Genomic DNA, 23,342 nt, shown 5'->3' with positions numbered 1-23,342 from the left:
CGTGTCTTGGATCACAGAGACAGGGCTTTTTTCACATCTTCCCCATCTGAATGTTCTCTGCTTATCCCACAAATCTCCTCTGCCATCTGATGCGCAACATGCTACCTTGGCACCGTTTTCTTGGGGGCTGGAAGGAAACGCAGGCACACATAAAATATTCTCTCATCAGACACCTCTCCCAAAGTCTCACTAACTACCTGTCTTTGCAATAGTCTGCGTTCCTTTAATGACAACAGCTCCTGTTTGAGACGTTAACATCTCCAGACGTTTGACAAGCAGCTGAGTAAATGTCAACACCTTTCTAAAGGAAGTGTGGGATTTAACTGAATTGTGCACTGACTAGGAAATTGCAGTTGATTCTGGGGTGAGACTCACTTGTTCCTAACAGCTGAACTAATGCCAGCATTTTAGGCCAGGCAGCAAATGTCGCTGTACCCACAGAGATAAGGGAAGGACACATAAAGGACCCTGCTCCTTCTAAGTCATAACCTATGAGGTTTTTTAATGATGGGGGTAATAATTTGAGGTTAGTGCTCTATTTGGAACACTAGAGAAATGTATTTCACACTCTGACTGTCAGATTCCCTGAATAGCCTTGGATGATGCATTTAGTGTCTGCTGGCCTTAGACCGCCACCCAAAATTTTCTTGCAAAGGTTTCCTTGGCCAGTTGCCCTCAGAAACAGATTGTCCTGTACTTGCATTAAGGGTTGTCTCCTGAATAACACACTGAAAAATTGCTTCAGCACAGCCTCAGTGGGAACAAATCCTTCCTAGTGATCACAGTATTTCTTAAAAGTAAGTATTTTCTATTTGCTTCAAGTATTCTACCAGGCCTTTTCTTGTGAGCTCCTAGAGTTTCCAGGCCCACAACCCGCAGTGCTGTGGTCACTCCTCTGTTACCACCTATTTGCCACCTAAATGGGATATGTTGGCTGGGGCTCATTTTACTAAAGCTTGAAAATATAACACCACAGGCACCTTCCTCCAAGGCAGCCTTCTTTATGCTGTGTTAGGGAGGGAAAGGCTTTATTATGGAGCAATCCATCTCATCTGGAAATAGATACATGAAAAAGATGAGATGAACAGCTCCTGGACAATGCCTATTTCTCTCCTTTAATAGGTCCTTTGAGGAAATAGGTCTGATAAATTTCACCTGTTGAACCTAGCATCTATATAAGCATCTATATAAGGGGAGACCTTATTGCTCTCTACAAATATAATATTCGAAAGGAGGCTGTAGCGTAGAAGGCATTGGACTCTTTTCCTGTGTTAACAAGTGATACGACAAGAGGAAACTGCCTCAAGTTGCACCGGGGAGATTTAGATTGGATATTGGGAACAATTTCTTCCCAGAAAGGGCTGTCGGGCATTGGAACAGGCTGCCCAGGGCAGTGGTGGAGTCACCATCCCTGGAGGGGTTTAAAAGACACATAGATGAGGTTCTTAGGGATGTGGTTTAGTGACAGTGTTGGGTTAATGGTTGGACTCGATCTTGAGAGACTCTTCCAACCAAAATGATTCTATGATTCTACATGAGAAAGATATACACCATCAAAGGGCATTAAACAAGGTTTGCTGAATCACAGAGCTCTATTTCTGCATATTAGAGATACCTTGTATGAGAAAGACTTAAGTAATGACTTTTCCATGCAGGTTTTAGGTATTATAATTAGGAAGAGCATACAAGGAAAATTGCTTTCCTCTTGGCCTTTTTGATTCTATTACTATTTTTAATGTGGAGAACAACAGGCTGGTGGAACTTGCTGCTGCAGGATAGTAAATTTTACTGTGCCTTTAAATGGTAGTTGCATTGAAGGCTTGTGTTATTAAAAAGTAAGTGCATACCAGCTGTTACTATTTCAGATTTAAAATTTACCAAAGCTCATTTAAGCAAAATTAGGAAGTGCTGGAAGTGACTGTCCATGGGGGATGTGAAGTCTCCCTTCTTGAAAGGCTGCAAGAGAAGCCCCAGCAAATGGGTGACAGCACCAGTGTGAATATCTCCGAACCTGCCAAGGGTAGGGGGAGGCTTAAATGCCTGCTCAGAACCCTTCTCTGCTCTAATTTATGGCAGTGCTGAAGTCAGTTTTCAGTACCTTTAAGAAAAAAATAGAGCCACTGGATGGAGTTGTAGAATTGCATATGTTGAAACAGACATCTAGACGTGTTTAGATCAGCCTCCAGCTCAAAGCAAGGATGACCTCAATGCCAGAGCAGGCATCTTAAGACCTTGTGTATACGAGTTTTAAAGATTTCCCTTGTAGATCTGTGTTGGACCTGGTCCTGGTGCTTAGCCAAATTGTGAAGATTTTGCCCTTATTTCCAGCAGGAACTTCCATCATTACAACCTGTGACTGCAACCTCTTGCCATTTTACTGTGCGTCTCCAGGGATAATCCAGCTCTGCCTTTTCTGTCACTTGCTGTAGGTCCTGGTTAGAAAGTAAACACATCCCTTTCAAGCCTCCAACCTTCTCCAATGTGCGACTTCCTAAGTATCAAGGTGAGATCTGGTAAGAGCAAAGCTGGTGATGAAGTGACCTAATGCTGCAACTCCCAGTCCTCAGGCTTTACCAGGCTGGGCTTCAGGAGGGAGATGTGATGCACCACTGTGCACAGATGGGTATAGATGGTTCCTATTCTTCTACCAGTGTCACCATCAGAGGCAAAACACCAGCATCAGCCTCCACACAGGCATCCTTCCCAGAGTCCCAGAGCTACTGCTCCTCTGTCATCGAGGGGCAACGGGTGTTCCAAAATCCAGATACTTCATTGCTGTGTTTACTGTGTCGTCCTTCCCTACCTCCCTCCAGTTGCTAAGAGATATCCCTGCTCTCCAAAATCACTGATACAGACCCTCGGCTGCTGCATTTCACTATTCAATTTGCAATTTAAATTCTCTGACAGGCAGAAGCAACCAAGCTGTTCACTTAAGATTGCAAGAAGTTATATTGAAATCCAGGAAATCGCCAATGCCTCGAGCTCTTCATAAATTCCACTTTGATAGTAACAGAGACAGAGGTGGGAAGAGGCAAGGAGAGAGAGAAGGAAATGAAAGAGATAGGTGTTGGTGTGGGGGAGGAAGGATGGAGCAGAGACGGTGGGGAGCAATCTCAGGGGAGGAGTTTCCCTTTTATTTCTGTTCTTCGCTGTATACTCTGACCTGTAGACCTGATGCTTCTGCTAGGGCTGGCTAAACGCCCCTTAGCAAAGCTAAACACCCACTTTTATCTCCTTTTCATTCCTGCTTTCCTTTATTAGTGCTTCCTGGAGACAGAGACAGGTCCCCTTTGTGTCATCTTTTCCTTTCCTAAAACACCCACCCAGCAATCACAGCATGAAGCGCTACAGGGATGTGTCCCTCCTGCTAGGGAGAGTGCTCAAGTCCTGGGTAGTCACTGTCTGTGGGTCTCCTGGATATTGTGTCTGGCCTCATAACTGAAAACAGGGCTCTGGTCCGAACCTAAATTGCAGCCACACAGAAGGAGGGTTATGTTTTTGTTAATAGTTATCTGGGTCCTCCTGGCATATGTGGGATTTGCCCTGAGTGCGGAGGAGAGCAGCACCCTTAAATCAGAGAGAAGTGTGCATGGATTATTGGGAACGGGCAGCTCTGGGAAAATGGATGGCGAGATTCAGTGCTGGGGGCGTAGGAAGCCACAGAGGCGGGAGTTGGGGTGCTGATGCAGTGGAGTTCGGTGACCCTCCGAAACCAGCCCTCCCCTTTCAGTCTCACAATTTCTCTGCACTGAAATCCTCTCCGTGGGTTTTCAGGCCAGCAGAGGGAACCCTCCACCGCAGTTATCCCAATCCCCGCAGCTGCAGGGAGCAAAGACAGTGGGGCTGGAGGCACTGGGGGGGCTTGCAGGCAGATCCCTCCTTGCGGGGCGTCAGAGAAAACTGTTTGATCCTCCTCTTTCCTGCCAATCTGTCAATACCGGATCGAAGCAATCCCAGCCAGTAGATGGGAGCAGCTCCACAGGTCTCTTAAATGTTTTCTATGCATAGAATCATAAAATCACAGAATAGTTTGGGTTGGAAGCTTCAAAGCTCATCCAGTGCCACCCCTGCCATGAGCAGGGACATCTTCACCAGCTCAGGTTGCTCAGAGCCCCGTCCAGCCTGGCCTGGGATGTCTCCAGGGATGGTTCATCCACCACCTCTCTGGCCAACTTGGGCGAGGGTCTCACCACCCTCAGTGTCAAAAATTTCTTCCTTTTGTCTAGGTGAAGGTGAAGACCATCCTGAAGGCCATCAGCAGCAGAAACCAGGCAGCCAAAGCTCTTTCCTTATCCCTGACCCTCCAACAATAACTCTCACTGGAAGTAAATGACAGAGACTCATGTCTGCTTGTAGGGACAACAGCATGCTGCAGGTGACATCCAGCATGACCATGTCAGATACTTCATAAGAGGATGGCATGGACATTAGTCTTTCCTCCTTCACTCTGTGCTTATCCAGCCCCATGTCCATTGTCTGAGACATAGGACAGCCCTGGAGAGGTAGGCTGCTTTAGCTCCATTCACCTTGTGTCAGAGAGGTGTTGTGTAATGCCTTTCAGGAGACAATTCACAATTTTTTTCTTGTCTGGGACCAGGTGAAATCAGGCTGCAGAATGAATCTGATGGGCAGCAAACACAACTCACTCTTTTGTATCCTTGGTTTCTAAGAGCTACCTAGGGTACTTCTGCGTTTTTTCCATCTTGAACATATGTGTCAGTGCGTTTCTCCAGTACCCTAAGGGCTGTGTTAAATATAAGACAAGATTAAACTGAAAACAGCAGGGTGGTCATCAGCATGCCCCTGCAAAGCAAAGCCTTCCATTCTTAACTGCAATTCTAGAAATAAAATACATGCTCCAAAATAAAAGAAAAAAGTAGTCAGCCAAAGATATTTTCTGCTTTCTCTTTTAACACTCTTCTGGCATTATGACTATATTGTTTTCAAAAGCATGTTCAAAATGAAGATTTTATAGAATCATAGAATCACAGAATAGTTTGGGTTGGAAGGAACCTTCAAAGCTCATCCAGTGCCACCTCTGCCATGAGCAGGGACATCTTCACCAGCTCAGGTTGCTCAGAGCCCCGTCCAGCCTGGCCTGGGATGTCTCCAGGGATGGGGCATTCACCACCTCTCTGGCCACCCTAAGCACCAAAAACTTCTTCCTCATGTCTAGCCTGAATTTCCCCTCCTTTAGTTTAAAACCATCACCCCTTGTCCTGTCATAACATGCCCTTCTAAATAGTCTGTCCCCATCTTTCTTACAGGCCCCTTTTAAGTACTGAAAGGCTGCAATAAAGCTGCTGTGCTCATCTATCCTTGACCCAACCTCACCTGTGTGCAGGATACAACATTTTGGATTTGAATCAGCACCTGGGAAAGTGCGTGTGTGGCACCTTCCCCTCCCAGCCCAGGCTTTATTTGGGGTTGGACAGCAGGCTCGAGCCGCATCACGCCATCGTCGTACTCATTCCTCTCTTCCTGCGAAAACAAACAGGCCTCTGAGCCGCAGCAAATCGATTTGCTGCGCTGTAAATGCATTACAAGCCTGATATGCTCCCTCTCTCTTCCTCTTTCATCTTCTCCCTTCTGTTCCCTGCCTTGCAGAGAGAAGGAACTTTCCTGCCAGTGAAGCCAGAGATGAGCAGAAGAGCTGTGCCATGACCCATGTCCAGGGGTAGCTCAGCATCACTGCCCAACCCTGAAGGACAACTTCACTTCTCCCTTCTGAAGTGTATCTGGAAGGAGATTAAACATATGTTGATGGGAAAAGGTCGGGACTAGAGTCAGGGCAAAGACATGGACACGGAAGGAGATGCTTATCTGCTCACCTGCAGGTTGTCTCTGGAGAAAGCTGCTAGACCCTGTGCTCCATGTAGAAGCACTTCCAGTGTCAAACAAGGTTTAGGATAGGACACCAAGTTTTTCTGTCTTGAAGTGGGAATGGAGACAAGGATCTGTTCTCCTAAATCTCTACAAAGCAAAAATTGCTGTGGTGGGTTGTGGGGCTGTGAGGCAACAGGCAGTATCCTCCAAGGTGGAACAAGTGCTTCTAGAAGATGATTCCTCTCTGCTTCATGTAATAACAGCTACTTTTGGATGAGCTTTGTTTTCTGTTTTGTGTATCTACTCTTCATCTGCGAGCTATGAGCACTGGCCATTTGGAGGGGCAGGAATGGACTTCGCCTCTAGGACAGGCATGGGAAGAACAACACTCTTAACAGATCCTGGACCTGGGATATGGTATCTGGCAAAATGTGCTGGTCACTATGATAGGATGCTCCTTTCCCTGCTGCTCTGTGCCGCTGTCCAAGTCTTTGCAGATTGGTTAACTCCTCAAAATGGTCAGAGCAAGGCTGGATTTGTTGATATGTCTTTCCTTTCTGTGCACTCACGCAGATGTGTTTGGAAAGCCACCAGCTTCCTACTCAGGGAGCAAGGGGAGCATAGAAAATGTGTGTGTCATCCAGTGGAAAAATGTCCCACGTTCAGAGAAGGCTTGTCTTGTGCATGAAGTCACTGGGGGAGCACATGGATCTGTCAAACAGACTTTGAGAAACTGGTTTATGGCTTACAGAGAAAACGCAGGACAAATGCCAAGTGCTCAGAGTGGGTGCAGAAGAACTGTGACTGCGACCTGGACTTATGGATGCTTTGTAGTTAGTGTCTGGTCTAAGGCTGTCATCAAATTCCCTCTGTAATCAGTGGAGAGAAATCAGAGCTGCTTTAGTGTAATTCAAGTCCACTTATCTCAGACACCTCTCTCAGGAGGGCTGAAATATCCCTATCTCCTTCCACAGTGTGGAGATGGGGGTGAGGCCAACAGCTCAGAAAAGAAACTGAATTTGCAAGCAGGAAGAGTTAGCAGGAATGGATCCAACCCTGGGACTTCTGTTCAAGACTTCTGCAGGTTCGAGAGCAGACTCACCTACTTTGTGACCCACTGATTTGCAAGCAGCTACACAAATCTAAGCCTGGCTTACTGATTACCACCGAGATCCCCAATTTGCACCCCTGAGGGCTGCAATGTTTGCTGCTGGCTGCTACAATTCACCTTTACCTGCTCTCAGAAGACTTCACACCATCAGGGATGGACTTGGAGACCCACAACATCTACCCCACCAGCATGCTGAGGAAGAAACAGATCTCTCCTTATCACTTGACTTCTCCAACCTCACCCTTTCTTGCACATCTACTCATCCCCACATCCAGAAACCCTCGATTTTGTTTTTCTAACACACAACTTCCCCTAGTCCTGCTCCCTAGCTACAGAGAAGTTTCATCTTAAACTGGTAAGACAAAGCTGTCCAAAGTAAATGAGAAGCAGACTTGTCCTGTACTCCACACCCAAGGGGACAGCACACTTAAAACTCAGCTCCTGCATGCATGTGATAAATGGGATCCGCCCAAAATAAATAAATAAACTCAGAGGCACACCAAAGGGGAACAAAATCCCTAGGTTATTCCTGTATTACTCAGTCATCTCAAGGAGAGAGCAGCTATCTGCCAGCAGCTGGCTGAATCATCAGCTACCTAATGCTGCTTGGAATGAATACAGATGCTTTGGAATTGCCTTCTGTGAGCACCACAATAGAGACAGCTAAAGCAGCTTTGCTATCTCCAGAATGGTGGCTGACAAATTCAATCAACAAAGTGACTCTGAAAGCACTCCTGGCAAAGTATGAAAGGGGAATTAGAGGCAGTGCAAGCCCCACTGCCCAGTGCCTTCATGTCTTTGCTAAGGAAAAAGAGTGGCAGTGGCCTGGCCAGTTCACCTGCTTTGTTCATGTAACACCTACTAATTCATCACAACCACTTGCTCCTTTGGTGATTTATTTCATTGCTGTTATTGCTCCCAGAGCATGTGAGTGTGTCTGTGTACAGGCAACAATCCTCTCTGTCATATCTAATGGCAAGAGTCTGTCAGTGGGGGCCTAGAGGCATGAAGAGAGTGGGAAAGACGTGTTGGGATGGACTGATCACCAGGAATATTATTAGTCTTAGCTGTATGCAGGACACAGTGAGCCTAGCTTGCAGGACTGGAATTTGAGGATGGGATTTGGAATCAAAGATTCATAGAATGGTTTGGGTTTGAAGGGACCTTCAAAGTTCATCCAGTCCCACCGCTGCCATGAGCAGGGACATCTTCACCCAGATCAGGTTGCTCAGAGCCCCGTCCAGCCTGGCCTGGGATGTCTCCAGGGATGGGGCATCTACCACCTCTCTGGGCAACCTGGGCCAGTAATTTATCCCTTTTCTAAGGGGCTCACGCAGGACCCTACCATTAATGGACATTTTCTACCCAGTTGAGAAAAAGTGTTTCCAAGGACTGCTGTGCCAAGTGGAGCTCTGCCCTCAGGGCTAGGAAATGTCGGTGTAATCACTGGCATGTAGGTGTTACATAGACTGTCTTCTTTCTTTGTTTTGCCTCCAGGGAAATAGGACCTTGCTGGTGCTCAGTCTGCAGTGGCTGTGGTTTGAGTGACAGATAGCACTAGTCTGAGCTACAAAATGACGACTAGAACATCTACTGTCAACTCATGGTCTCCTCATGCTTATTCTTAACAGGTTTCCAACCCGAGTCTGTGTGCAAAGATATCTAGTAACCTTCAAGGAAAGCATTGATGTCCATCTTTTCCCTTTCCTCTTCCCAGAGTATCTACTCTCTTGTACCCTTTCTTATACATTCTTTCTTTTCATACCAGCCTTATATGTCACTGCGTTCTCTCCTACAGCTCCTCAGTTGGTTAGGAGGTGTCCAGTTCCTGCTGAGGGACCAAGTCTCCTCTCACCAGCCTTACTGTCCCATCCTCTAGCCAATGGTGTTGGATAGACTCATGTGTTAGGCTGAAGTCCAACCTGCACAGGATGGACTACCTGGATATCAAGCTCAGAGCTGCTGTGACAATGTCATCAAGAAGTAATTACCTTTATTCCAGTACATGAAACACAGTGGGGGCTGTTCCCATGTCTTAGGTCAGCTGTCATGGAGTTCCAGCTACCAAACTCTCTTGGACTCCAGATTAGGCTGGCTGCAAACATTCTGCCTAATGGAAATGGCCAGGGGTAAAATCTTGTTCTTGCTGGAACAGTGCCTGAGAACTGCCCAGGGGAGCAACTTTGACTGCAGATGAAGACCCTCTTTAAGCAGGACCATGAAGTGGAAAGAAGTCTTCAGTCCTATGAACTGTTGCTAAACTCTTTGGACTGGTGGCTTGTGGCAACATGACAACACCAGAGATGTCCTGGCTGGCCAGAGATTTGTTACAAGCTGGCATCGAGGCATGTTTGTCCCCAAGCATGAGAACAAGTAGGACCTGGGCTCTGTAGCAACAGATGCTTTGGGTGGGAGGGAGCCCGAGTCTTTGGCACATAGCAGGAGGATTTTGGGCGCTCGTCCTCAGCTGTGGGAGAGGAGGAGGGGATTTGCAGAGGGGAAGTTTGGCAGCAGGCAGGAGGCAGAGACTCCCTTACAGGCTGAGAAGGAGGGCTTCGGCATCAGGTTGCTTGGCAATAGGTTTCTAGGCATCAAAAATTGCTCTAATCTGCTCGAACAGTGCACTGGCTTGGAACAAAGCCCTCTCTGTCCCTTTAAAGTTGGGGATGAAATGTAAACTGGAGATGCATCACCTTGCAGCAAGACGCTGCCTCTCCTCTGCTTCTGCGCAAAGTTGCACTCATGATGCTCCAGCATGTGCCAGGCTCAGCCAAACACTTGGACACCCTCTGGGGTGAAGAGGGCCAGGGTAAGCCAGGATGATGGGAGCTGGAGAAAGGGTAGGTTTGCTAAGGAAGGAAATCACTCCTGATACCCAGGCTGCATTGGCAAACACCACAGATTGCAGTGTCACCAAACGTGGGTGACATCTAGACTTTGAGACCAGTGACCTGTGTTGGTCACTAGTGGGGTGAGGCAGCAGGTTGGCTGGGATAGCCTTTGAGGAAACTGGGATCAGCAAATGAGCATGAATTATTAAAATGCTGGGATTGCAGCTGGATGGTCCACTTTATCTTGCCTCTCTGTTTATGTGTACCCAAGAAAAAAAAGTCTTCCTACTGAAAGCCCTCACTTTACAGTGCTGGAGTCAGTAATTTTTCTCAGGTGCCCAGGAAACACATGAGTTCAGCCGACCTATCTCATATCATAGAATCATAAAATCATAGAATCATAGAAGCACAGAATCACAGAATAGTTTCAGTTGGAAAGGACCTTCAAAGCTCATCTAGTCCAAACCTCCTCCCATGAGCATGGACATCTTCAGCAGGTTGTTCAGAGCCCCGTCAGCCTGGCATGAATGTTTCCAGGGATGGGACATGCACCACCTCTCTGGGCAACCTGGGCCAGTGTTTCACCACCCTCATGAGGATGGGGAAGAGATGGGGATGCGCCTCTTCCCGCAGACATTCATTGAGCTTGGTGCAGAGCCTTTTTTGTCAGCCCATGGAGCTGTCATGCCAGCTTTGTTGCTTGCTGCCAGCACAGAGGACCTCAAGGGGCATGAGGTAATGACTGCATCTTCTGCAGACTACAGCAGCTAATTTCCAGTGGTGTTGAATGCCTGTCAGCCTTACAGAAAGGTTCAACCTGTTTGGAGACAGTGAGATAATCCACACAGCATACCAGTATAAGGAAAGGAGGGCAGGATTAGATCTTTATCTGTGCTAATGCAGAAGAATGTGGCCTCCAAAGAGCTTTCATCGCTGTCAGCTAGGCCCTGGCCATGGTTTGAGATCCAATAACCCCATCTTCCAGCCTGAGTTTGTGTCCAGTGAAGGGTGGGGGTGTCAAAACCCCTCTGTGTGACAGACCCTAGTGTATGTTTTGCACCTACATGGAGGGATGAGATCAAGCTGTAAAGGAGGAGAAGACACTTTGAGTGGCAAACAACAGGTTCAGAGGTGGAAGAAATACTTAAAAGGGGCTTATAAGAGAGATGTGGACAGTCTTATTAACAGGGTCTGTTGTGATAGCACAAGGGGTAATGGTTTTAAACTAAAAGAGGGGAGATTCAGGCTAGACATGAGGAAGAAATTTTTTACAATGAGGGTGGTGAAACACTGGCCGAGGTTGTCTAGAGAGGACGTGGATGCCCCATCTCTGGAGACATCCCAGGCCAGGCTGGACGAGGCTCTGAGCAATGTGACCTGAGTGAAGATGTCCCTGCTCATGGCAGAGGTAGAACTGGATGAGCTTTGAAGGTCCCTTCCAACCCAAACTATTCTATGATTCTATTCTATGATTTTACGAAATAGGAGTGTGGGACAGGAGACAGAGACACCAAGCATACCACTCTCTGACCTAGTCCCACCATGTCTGCCCAGCCACATGCAAATACATTTACAGACCATGAAGGCTGATGATACCTTCACCATCCCCTTGCAGATGTCTTGGATAATTTAGGTGTCTGCAGTGGCACTAAACACCAATGTTTCAGAAGCTGGATGGAGCCCAGAACATCGTGCTTGAGGTCACCTGCAACATGGCATGGCAAAGAGCATACATCTTCTGAACCTACATCAGTGCTTCCATTAGGGGTTGCATAGTTAAACAACTGGGCAAATTTATGGACAGAAAAATCCATCCAAGGCTGTTAAATATAAAAGCTCTTTCTCAAGAAGTCTATGAGTTGTAGCTCACTGGGGGCTGAACGAGTGTTTTGGAAAGCATCACTCCACACATATATTTTTTAGATAATCTTTGACACTTACTGCTGAACATTTTGGCAAAAGGACACTGAGCTGGATCTTCTGTTTGACCTGCCATGGCTGTCTTTATTCTTTAACTCCCATCATCTCTGTAGTTTCTCCCTCATTAATATAAGCAATGGCTCTTCTGACTATTTCCTTCTAGCCCCATCGCCCTTTCACATAGCAAAGTAGGACTTGCAAGCTTCCTCACCTGCCCGTGAGATTATGGGAGGGTTTATGATCAGTACCTGTCTCTAACAGCAAAAGAGATTTTGAATGGCTTGCATGGAGCACTATGTGCCTGGCTAAGAGAAGCTGGAGGTACTAAGAATGAAAGAGTCCAGAGGACAACTATTGTGGGGATGCTCAGCTTTACAGGTGATGGAGGTAGAGGAAAATAACCCAGGACCTGATTGCCATGTTGGTGAATTGTAATAAAGCTATTTGCTCTGCACCTTCACAAAACAAGGGGCATGGAGGGGGTGAGTAATGCTGGTGGGAACACCTGGAAGGGCTGGGTAGAGGGTGGCAGGGAGCAAGAGGTACTCATCCATCATCATGCAGCGTTGGGGGCTACAGGCCTATGTGCATCCCATTGCTTTCCACTATAAGCTCATCCATGCTACTGACATGCTGTATTACAGAATGAGGAAGACTTTCATGATTTAGGACAGCCCAGAATCCAAAGTACACCATGAATATTCCATAGATACAAAGCTGACTTGCATGGCTCACCCCAGCCTGAGGGACTGTTCTTTTCTGCTTTGAGTGAAGGACTTGTCCAAGGAAAGAGTGAAAATATTTTTGCAGGCTGGAGAAAGTTTCATATTTTAAAGATCAGCTGCAGCATTTATTTGACCCTTCATGGTGAATGTTCATTCAGGCATTGTCTGCTAACTTGCCCTGTGTAAGGCTGCAAAATTGAGCCATTTTTGAAATGGGAAAGGGAGGTGCAGGTGAATTAATGGTCCTCTGTCCATCCAGCACCCAATCCCCTGGGTTTTGGCCCATCAGTCCATCCGTGGGAGAACTTTTCCTTCCATATTCAGAGGACAAAAGTGTTTATACCTAATGTGGCATGTATGGCTGCAAATACTCTTACATTCAGACACGTCGCTGCCTCACTGTAGCCACCCAAACTTCATGTTTTATCTGGATGAAGTGGTGAGTGAAATGAAACGGGGAAAAGATGGACCCATTCTGGAGTAAGTGTGACATCAACAGCGTAATTCCAACCACAAATGTGCTGCTTCCCAAGGAACAGTGCTTAACAAATCCCCCTGGATGTTTAGTCAAGATGTGAGAACGACCTTGTCTCAGTCTAGCTGTGCTAGTTTAGGTATCCCCCCTAGCCTCTTCCCAGGTTTCTCAACAGCCTCCTTCATAGATTAGCTACAACAATTAAAATGGTATGACCTTACCAGTCAAGCTTGTTTGGACTGAAATGGTTTGAGTAACATTCACCTGACACTTTGTGGGTAAGGACGAAGTTTGCTGCCATACATCCAAGCTCACAAGTTGTTGAGCCTGTTTGGTCTATGATGATGTATAGTTTAGTGATATGAGATCACGGTGTTCTGGCTTTTACATCCTTCTGCTGCCATGCCTCCCTATCTTGCAGTTGTGCTGGCACAACTAGTAGGGCCCACAAGGTTGACAAGAGCAGGGAGGGGGCTGGTTTTGGAAAGAAAAAGTCTTCAGAAAAAGGCACATATTTTAGAGGTGGGTCAGTTGTCTACTTCACAGTGTGGGCTGTACACCCTTGAATCAGTTCAGATAAGAGTGTAGGTCCAGGCAGAAACAACCAGCAAGAGGAAGGGATACCTAATGCTGCTTCCATCTCCAAAGACTATGCAAAACTGAAAGGAATAACCAGAGGAAAGTGGGAATACCCTAATCCAGTATTATCATAGAATGATAGAATGTTCTGAGTTGGAAGGAACCCACAAGGGGTTGAACCCAAGTTGAACCCAAGTTCAACTCCTGTCCCTGCATAGGACAAACCCAAAATTCACACCATGTGTCTGAGGATGTTGTCCAGTCTCTTCTTGAACACTGTCAGGCTTGGGGCCATGACACATTCCTGGGGAGTCTGTTCCAGTGTCCAGCACCCTCTGGGTGAAGAACCTTTTCCTCATGTCCAACCTGAACCTCCCCTGGCACTTCTTCCTGCCATTCCCTGGGGTTCTGTCACTGGTCACTAAAAAGAATTGCTCATCACCTGCCCCTCTTGCTCCCCTTGTGATGAAGCTGCAGCCCCATGAGCTCTGCCCTCGGTCTCCTCTTCTTCAGGCTGAACAAACCAAGTGAGTTCAGCAGCTCCTCATACAGCTTCCCCTCGAAACCCTTCACCAGTTTCATGGCCCTCTTGTGGACACTCTCCAGTGTCCTGAACACTTCATGGCATAAATGACATGACACCATTCCCCTGTTCATCCCTTCCATGACAAGTCAAACACCTTGGAAAACCATGCTGGTGGGTGCTGAGCACGGGGCTGGCAGGTGCTGGGACTCCTTGTTACTGGGAGCGATGATGGGAAGTGATGCGCAAACGATGAGTTGATTTTCACGGTGTTGAGGCCTCGAGGGGGTGTTAATCTGCACCTGGGAAATGTCAGATCCAGTCAGCGAAGCCCTAATGGATTGTTTGCTTTTCATCAGCGGGGGAGTGAGAAATATGTAGCTCTCGCGTAGGCTTGGTTGAGTCAGAAAAGAAACGGCTATTCCCCTGTGCCATCTGGGACAAACGGGATGCAGTGATTGCGGAGAGGACAGAGGGACATATTCAGAAACTTGCTGTTTGGGATGCTCTGCCACATCTCTCTAGGGAGCCAGAGTCTGGCAGCAAGACGTCTGAAATGCCTTCACCTTGCTCGAGCTTAAATGTCCTTGTAGCTGCAAAGATATAAGTTATCATGAGCCAACTCTACCTCCTCCTAAACAGGCAGTCTCTTATGCTTCTGTCCTTCTATGAATCTTTCTGCACAACTGAGAATTTAATCACAATCCGTATACAGATAGGTATACACACTCACATACATGTGTATACAGAGAGCATGAAATAGCCTTAAAAAAGAAAAAAAACAGTTTGGGAAGAATTCTAAAATGGTTTGGAAATTCATATTTAATTTAATGAGTAATTTACGCTACAAAAGAAGAGATAAAAAGGAAATTTCAGGAAAAAAAAAATCTTGTACTTCGTCAGTTTCAACAAGAATGTTTCAGTTGTTTTGAAGTAATATTTTCATTCAAAAAAAATGCCCCAAAGTTCTAAAAGGACAAGGACCAACACTGCAAACATGAAAATGGAAGAAAATTATTTATTCCATGTCAAATGAAATGTTTTGTTTTTAAAATTCAAAATGCAAACAAAACTACTTAGTTTCAGGTCAGTGAGTCACACACATAATTTCTCCATATTTTATATGTTTATTTCACTTTTAAAACAATTATTTTGTGTCAGAAGCAGCCAGCTTACCTTCTCATTTTTAGGTTCTTTTTCTGCTTTGATGTAAAGTAAATCTGCTTCCTGTGGACATCCGGAGTCATCAACAGAGATATTTTATTGCCTCATTTTTTTTTCCTCATCGTTTCCTGACTATTCCCTTGTGTCTATCTACAGCAGCAGGCATCTGTGGTTGTAACCCTTCTCCAGTTTGATCCATGTGTTGGTGTGTATACAGCTCTATACCCACTCTATATGATTTTGGCCATCAGTAGCCTATGGCTAATGCACAGGTTTTGTGTAGACCTGACACTGCAGGGTCTCAGGATGTCTCTGCGCTTGGCATGCCCTGAGCTGGATGTCCCTGTTGTCACAAGTGTTCCATGGACAAAGGCCTTGTGCCCAACCTACCTGAGCTCAGCACTGGGGACACCCCATATGATAAAGGGCCCTTTGTGTGCCCAGGCTGGACTAGGCAGCTCTGCCACCAATGATGGGGACCAGGGGGAGTGGAGGAGGTGATGGGGAGAAGGAGGTGAAGATACCCCTTTGGAGGGACGCAAGAGTGAGGAGGAGGAAACTCCATCATGAACTTCACACTCACTCCTTCTTGCAAAGACATCAAGGTGATGACGACTCACAATGTCACAACTTTTCTGTTGGAGAAGATTGCTACCTTGAGTTGTAGGCCATGGGAGGACAATGACAGTGTGTGCACCACAACAAAGAAAAAGGGGACACTAAGAGGTTTTTTTCTTCAATAAATATTTTTGGATAGAGGAGAAGAAATCTAGAGATGTCTTCCAGGCAGTTTTAGTCCAGACTGGTACAGCAGCACATGTCCTTTCTCGTGGTATGGAACTAATTTTGAAGCCTGGAGGTAAAGATGTTTTGAAAATAGGCAAGAATTGAGCATTGAGTGCCATATACTGGGTTTGAAACCAGCATCCTTATTAGCAGGAAAAGCTCAGGGCCAAAACATCTGCCTTATCAACACCACACTGATGGTAGAATATCCTTCTCGAGACTTTGAGAACTCTGCTAATGCCACATCTATATAGACAGGATATGGTATTGTGGGCATGGTTTGGCTATCCCACCTAACCTTGAGCTGATGGTTCCAGACATGTTACTGGATCTTGGGGAGGCTGTTATATTGACTTCTGGATCTGGAACAAAGGTCAAGCTGTCTACTGATTGCGTACAGAGGACAACATGTAGGCTGATCTGGAACTTGTGTACCAAGCGGACCTTGATTTGGGAGAATTTGTGATGAATATAGATTAATTTGGGTTGAGTTCATAGCTGGTTCTCATTGGCAACACAGAAGCCCTTTATTTTTCATGTCTTCTCCTGACCTACTCAGCTAACTCACTCTGAGCCCTGGACATGACCTCTTCATGCATTTGCACAAGTGAAAAGTCACATCCTCCTGAAATGGTCAGTTCCTCTTAGTATCATCACAACATCTCAGCTTTGAGCTTTTGAGCCTCTCAGCTTTTACCTTTAAGTTTGAATAAGCAAAGAAGAGCTCCTTTTGGAAGTTGAGAACCTCAATTTGTGCTGACATCGAGCACTTCATCCTCTGTCTGCAGTAAACCCAGATTCCCTCTCCAATCTCTTTGCTGATATAAACTAGCAATTCTTAGCAAAGATGTCATTTACTGCTGTTTGAAGGCTTAAAAGCTTATAGAGCTGCTTGAAAAAGGGAATTTGAAAGGACAACTTTTTTGTTAATGAGAATGTTTTTAGCAATTACCATGTTTTTAGTTGTGTGACATTTTTTATCACAATACCATTGTTTAAGGGACTTACCAAGCAGTCAGCAAAGCAAGTTCAGCAGAGCGAGAATATCTGTCAAATTCCTTTCTTAAAGAAACGTCCACTGCAAATCCTTTCTGACACTGTTTCAAACGCTCACCAAGGAAAACGATGTCAGGAAGTTCACTCCAAATGTTATCATTTTACATAATTCAGCCAGCCCCATTTTTCTCCCCAGTGACTTTGCCCAGGCCTTGCAAAGGGTGATGGTGGATGCACCTTCTCATAATGGGATCTCTTGGCTAGAGTTGATACTACAGCTCAGACATTATGTGCAAGGCAAGTAACACAGCTCTGAAGGTAAAAAGTGAAAAAAAGCCTCTCAAAACCCTCTTTTTCTCTGTGGGCTGGTTCTAGTGTCTTACCAGACAGCAAAAAAAAATAATTAGGCATTACTTTTTCTTTCTCTTGTGCAATGTCAGTGGCTCTTCTCTGAACTAAAGTCTCTTAGGCTTCCTGAGAATTTTCCTCTCTTCTATTAAATTAATCTGACTTCTTATTTCAGAGCTTCTTGTGTTATTTGCTGAAAATTTCTGAAGAGTTGGAACTGGCTTCAACAGAGGCTTTCAACAGTTCTTGTTTAATTATAAGGGAGGGGGAGAGGAGAGGTCCTGGGAGAGTTTAGGGTACACAGGCTTACCAAAATCTGTATGACAGGAAAGAATAGGAGAAACGGATGTACTGAACTTGGCACGAAGTTGGGCAATAGTTATCCTGGCACAGAGTGTGCCTAAACATTGTAAAGAAGCAGGCTGTTAAACTGTCAGCATGCATTTCTGTGATCCAGGATGATATGAAACATTTTCTCACAGCCTGGGATTCAAGAAAAAGGAGTATTTGAAGTGCTGAGCAGATCCTTAGAAATCAGAGATTTCTCACCCGTTGTGTTGCTTTAAGTTACTGGCATTATCTGCAGACACGGGTATTGCCAAGTGGCCAGTCCCCCCTGAACTTGAGACCTCATCAAAAGGAAGGAATCTGAGTTTCTTTCACTCCAGACCATGATTCAGACCATGCCTGGGTCCTGGCTCAGGGTTGTATACCCTGCAACATCCTGGAGTGACCTGACTTGGGGAATGGCATCTCCAAGCAGACTTCACACTTTGACATTCTCACCCTGCCACAAACCAGGGTCTCTCTGATGGATTTTTAAGCTGTCCCTTTCCCTCAGCAGCACCAAGACTCCGTGCCTGTCACCTCATCCATCTTTCCTCCAACTCCATGTGCTCATCCCAAATGCTGTCCCAGCACAGAACTCACCGCTGTGCGTGGGAGACTTCATTTAGATGTCTCCTAGGGTATTCACCATGTCCTAGAGCTCTCTGGAGTCATGGGGGTGGCCTAGGAGCTTCCGCATGAACACAATCTTGTTGTACCAACACCCTTGCTGTCCCTGCTGGCTTCTCTGATCCTTCAGCACCTCCCTTAGGGAAGGTCAGAACATCCCATTTTGCTTTCCCACGTCCCTGAGGGAGGATGGGAGAATAACAGCCTCCCAGGGGAATTCTGTCACCCCCGAAAGTCACAGCCTCCAGAACTAAAGCAGGAGTTGGACTCAATGATCCTTGTGGGTCCCTTGCAACTCAGGACATTCTATGATTCTGTGATTCTATGAGATAAGCACCGTGGTGGCCACACATCAGGGCACCTCCTGCCACCTTTCTGTAAACCCTTCAGAAACACACATCCCAGCTGTAACATTTATTTTTCTCTGGGACGTGATCTGCCCCCACTCTCCTCTGTTGTCCTCTGACCCTATGCAGGGTTTCCAGCACGTATCAGTTGGGACAAGTCACAGGGCATCTCTGCAAAACGTATGAGCATCAGCTGCCTTGTTTATTTAGCCCAGAAGCTCTCTTGGCTTCACATCTCACTCAGTGCCCATGTAGCACCTAGCACAGGCAGCACTGCTCTGCGTTTGATGGGGAATGTTACCATACTGTTAATAATTAATAATAAAATAGGGCCAAGTCCAGGACACTAGCAAAGCATTGACTGCAAAGCCAGCCATGCAGCCAAGAATGAAGATTAAAAGGGGGGAAGAAATCTGGCAGACAATTACTTAAATCAGTACATCTGAAACCCAGTAATTATTCCTTTAAAAATAGAATTTGCTGAAGCAACTTCTAGCTTTTAATTCTTTTCTTTTCCTTTTTTTTTTTTTTTTTATCACTTAATAATAAAATAATTAGTAATTTGTGTCACTTCTATAATATTTTTTGCTTAGTATAGTCACAAGGGGGGACACAGTTCCACAGCGCACTTACAAAAAAAGTATAATAAAGAGAGGCAAAAATCAGAGCTGGAGTTTGAACGTTATCAAAGTAAATAATACACATTATGCTCCCTCAAAATGATGATTACACCACCTCCAACAAGTTATTAATTAGAGAAAACCTGGATGGTGGAGCAGGGCAAATACTCTGTGAAAGATTCTGGTCTCAATCAAACCAAAGGAAATCCAGAGACTTCCCCAGGGTAAGGAAGCAGATGCATGGCTCCACACTGATAACGGTTTCTTGTCTGCACCTCATTTGGATGTTCAAGACACATCCAGAGTGTCCTTGTTGTGCTCGCTGTAGGTGTTTGCAAGCAAAGTGAGGAAGGAAGGGAGAAAGAAAGAAATATTTGGAGTGAGAGATAGGAACATGACCTCCTCTACAGAAGACCATGGAGATGAACTTCAGTTAGCTGCCTCCTCATCTCAGTCATCATAGGAGACCTGCAGACTTCTCTTCGTCTAGTGCCTTGCTTGAGGAAATCCATTTGTGTGGCAGAAAAGACGATCTGCTGTCCACCTCTGGTCAGCCCATGTTTTAGGAAGACCCTGCTAAGGTCTTAGAGAGATTTTCTAAAGGTTTAGTTAGAGCTTCTGTCTTCTCCATGCAAATCATTCAGCCTTCCTATGCATTCTAAGGTCCTGTTAATTCAGTACATATCAGCAGCTGGGCAAAGGGCAAGAGAATTTTCTTCTATATGACTTTCTGGCCACTCCAGGCTCCCTGGTGATTCGTGATCCGCTAATTACTCATCCCCTCTGCTGGGCATATTGTTTCATGGTGCCCTGCAAAGCCTCAAAGGCAGCTGGAACAAAACCTAAAATTGGACCATGATTAGCTACTGACACAGACACAGGTCTGTCAGGACAGGGTTTGTACTGCCCTGAACTCCTTGCCAAAAATGGTTTGCAGAGTACCTCCAGGTACACACTCCTTCCCTGATTTAAGGTGGCTAGAAGATCCATTGCTCGTTTTCCCAATATGACAACAGGCTGGAAGCTGATGTAGGACCCTTTTCCACAGGGAGGGACGTGGGACCCAAAATCAGCCCTCTGCATTTAGCCCTTGCCTCCAAATGAATGAGGGAGAGACTCCTGAGCACTTAGGAACCAAAATAATGCTGACGCTCCTCTCTATGTTTAAGCTTGACTTGTCTGTCAACCAAGGCTGGAGCCCTTCAATGCTGATGGAATGTACCCAGCAAGCATTAGCTGAATTCATTCATCACACTCTCTCCCTTTAGACCAGTCTCATCACATGGTCTAAACAGCTATTGGACTGCTTTAGTCTGGCTTAGACCTCCATGAGACTTCTTCTCCTGCCAAGGAGATAAAAACACATAGGTCAATGGCTGGGTTGAGAACCCCTGCCAGAAGGAGGTAGCCCTTGCTCCCACACAGATCAATGCTTATTCCTTCAGTTTCTCTCCATAATGGTCATCGTCCTCCCTTCCCTCTCATCCTGATATGATTTTAGAAGACGGGACAATATATTGGAGCCAGGAGATCACAAAGGAGCAGCGCTCTACTGCATACACATTAATGTTGCTTTTAATCCTCCTCAATCAATTTGGAGTAACTAAGTGGGAACTTCGATATCTTCAGGTTGAAGTGTTTCTCACTCTTGTTCATCTCTGCTGACACCCATATTCATACTATTGCCTCCAGGTTGCCCCTGCTGCCATTAGGTTGCCTTTTTGCCCATTACCTGGCCTGATTTCCTCCCTAGCATCACACAGTAGCCACCACATTTTTCTTTCACCAGCATGTCAGATGGAACAGTCAGAGATGTCATGTTCAAACACCAATCAAGCCCTGTCCACATTTTTAAGAAGAAAGAAAAAAAAAAAAAGACTCCTTTTTGAAGCCTCTTTTCTCCAACCTTCTGCAGTCCAGGTGTCAGCAGGTATGATTTTGAAGTCAATGACCTGCAGTCTTCTTGTTTGTGAAGCAAGAGATCATCTCATGTCCTCCATATGACTTGTAAATGCCCCATTGACACCTGCCAGGAGTGAGCTGGAGGGACGTGAAATCTGGCAATGTGGCTCCTATGAGGCCAGTGTGACAATAAGGGACTGATGCCACCTTACCTAGGGTTTACAGGGAAATGTTGGCAACAGCATGAACCCAGGATATCATCTGCCTCTTTTTCTCTACACCTCACTTTCTGGACACATTTCTTTCTCATCAGAGGGAAGGAGGTTTCATTTGTGTGAGTCTTGCCTGCTGTTGTTTCAGATAAAATTTGCATCTCTAAAAGACTCAGGGTTTCAGCTGCAGGTGTGCTGAGACATCAACTAACCCATTGGACCACCTATTGCCTCTCTTCTTGCCCTGACCATCTTCTTGTTGTCTGTTCTCTTAGACTCTGAAACCTTTGGGCTCAAGACAAACTGTTTCTTCAATATTTGTGCCATATCTAGTTCAGATTTCTCCAGAGTTTACATCCATACGAATTAGTTAAAAAAACCTAAACAGATAAAACCCAGTTCTTTGGACTGTTGACTAAGATGTTGCCTGAGATGGCTGCATACCAGCTGCCTGTTGTGAATATACATGGCCAATGCTTATCTTCAAATCACACCTGGGAATTTCATGGGTGCATGCAAGTTGTCATGGATTAAAACTATTTCAGGAGCCATCCTAACATAAAAATACTGGAAGCGCTTATGTTCTTGTGCCCAGGAACATTCCTGCACTAGTGATTTTCCATGTAAAGGTAGCTGCAGGGTAATGCACAGCACTCAGGTTGTGTTTGGTGCATACAAGTTCAGGTCCAGATCTAAAATACTGTCTGGGATTAACCTAGCTTTGTCTGTCTGTCTCAGAGTTAAGCATCTGTAGCTCTGTTCATGGTAAAGGAAGAGGCAGGTACTGTTAGAGTCTGATTAATATGACCTCTTCTGAAAGAACCTCTCCCTAGAAATTGAGATTTTTCAGTAGAGTATAGGATGTACAACACAAAAGTAGTTGCAGGCATCAGCTTTTAAAGAAGTAGGTGAATCTTCATTTTCCTTGGTTACCCTGGGCAGTCACTATGTCTGTTCCTCAGCAGAAAAATGAAGCATCTATCTTTTCTTTCTCAAAACAGCAAGAGTCACAGCACAGTCAGAGATGGACTCGGTGTCTTGACCTTGCAAGACAAGTGTGAAGCCAAACCTGGTTTTATGCCCAGAGACTTCTATACACAGGCACAGGGATCTAGTCACACTTCCAAGCACTGTGTAAAGAAACTGTCTGATATCTTACACCTCTCTGTGTGCTTTACATGTGAACGCACCCCCCCTCCTGTAGATACGATTGGGTAGACTTGTGGGTGGCTACATTCTCCAAAATGACCATTAGCTCCCTTTCGATGATAGTTCTACCTGGTGGCTCTAGGAGAGCTGTGACCAGTTTTCATCATCATGACACCCTAACCCATCTGTCTCTCCCTAATCACAAAGGGGACACATAATTTGAACATGTCGTTGACCCTACATGTTGTGGAGAGCAAGAGAAGGATCTTCTCACCCTCCCTTCTACCAGAGCCATGCACATTAACATTTCATTTCAGCGGCTGTTTCTTGGGTTGTGGTGGGCGCTGCCATTCATATGTAGATCACTTAATAATCCAATGTATGAATGCTTATTCTGAGTGTCAAGGATTATTTCAGAACCAGCCTTGTGGAAAATGGTATCAAAGCAGGAGAGAGAGGGAGGTGGATTGGGGAAGGAGAGTTACATTGGAAGGAGGAACTACAGAAAGGTTGTTTTATTATTTTTTCCATCAAAATTGCTGGAGGCAGCTGGCTTTGTCCCACTCCATGAACTGCCATCACCAAAATCCCCCAGTACCTCAGAAGAGCTTTAGGTGGATCTGCAGAGAGGCCCGTGCATCTATAGACTGCAGTTTCATTTTCTCTTGGGGATATGCACCATTAGCTCCAGCTGGAAGGTAATCCCACAGCAAAGTCTTTTTGTGTGTCCTTGCAGTGTTTACTGAGTGCACATGTTTCTGTGTGAAGCAGTCCTTTGCACTGCAGTGCTCTGAGTTTTTTTCTCACTTAGTTACACCAACAGATTCAAAACTCCTCTGTCTCCTGGAAGGGACTATGTGAAAGGCAGAGG

The sequence above is a fragment of the Nesoenas mayeri genome (genome assembly GCF_963082525.1).
Source record: "Nesoenas mayeri genome assembly, chromosome: 1".
In the NCBI taxonomy this organism is placed as follows: domain Eukaryota; kingdom Metazoa; phylum Chordata; class Aves; order Columbiformes; family Columbidae; genus Nesoenas; species Nesoenas mayeri.
This window is presented reverse-complemented; position numbering follows the sequence as displayed.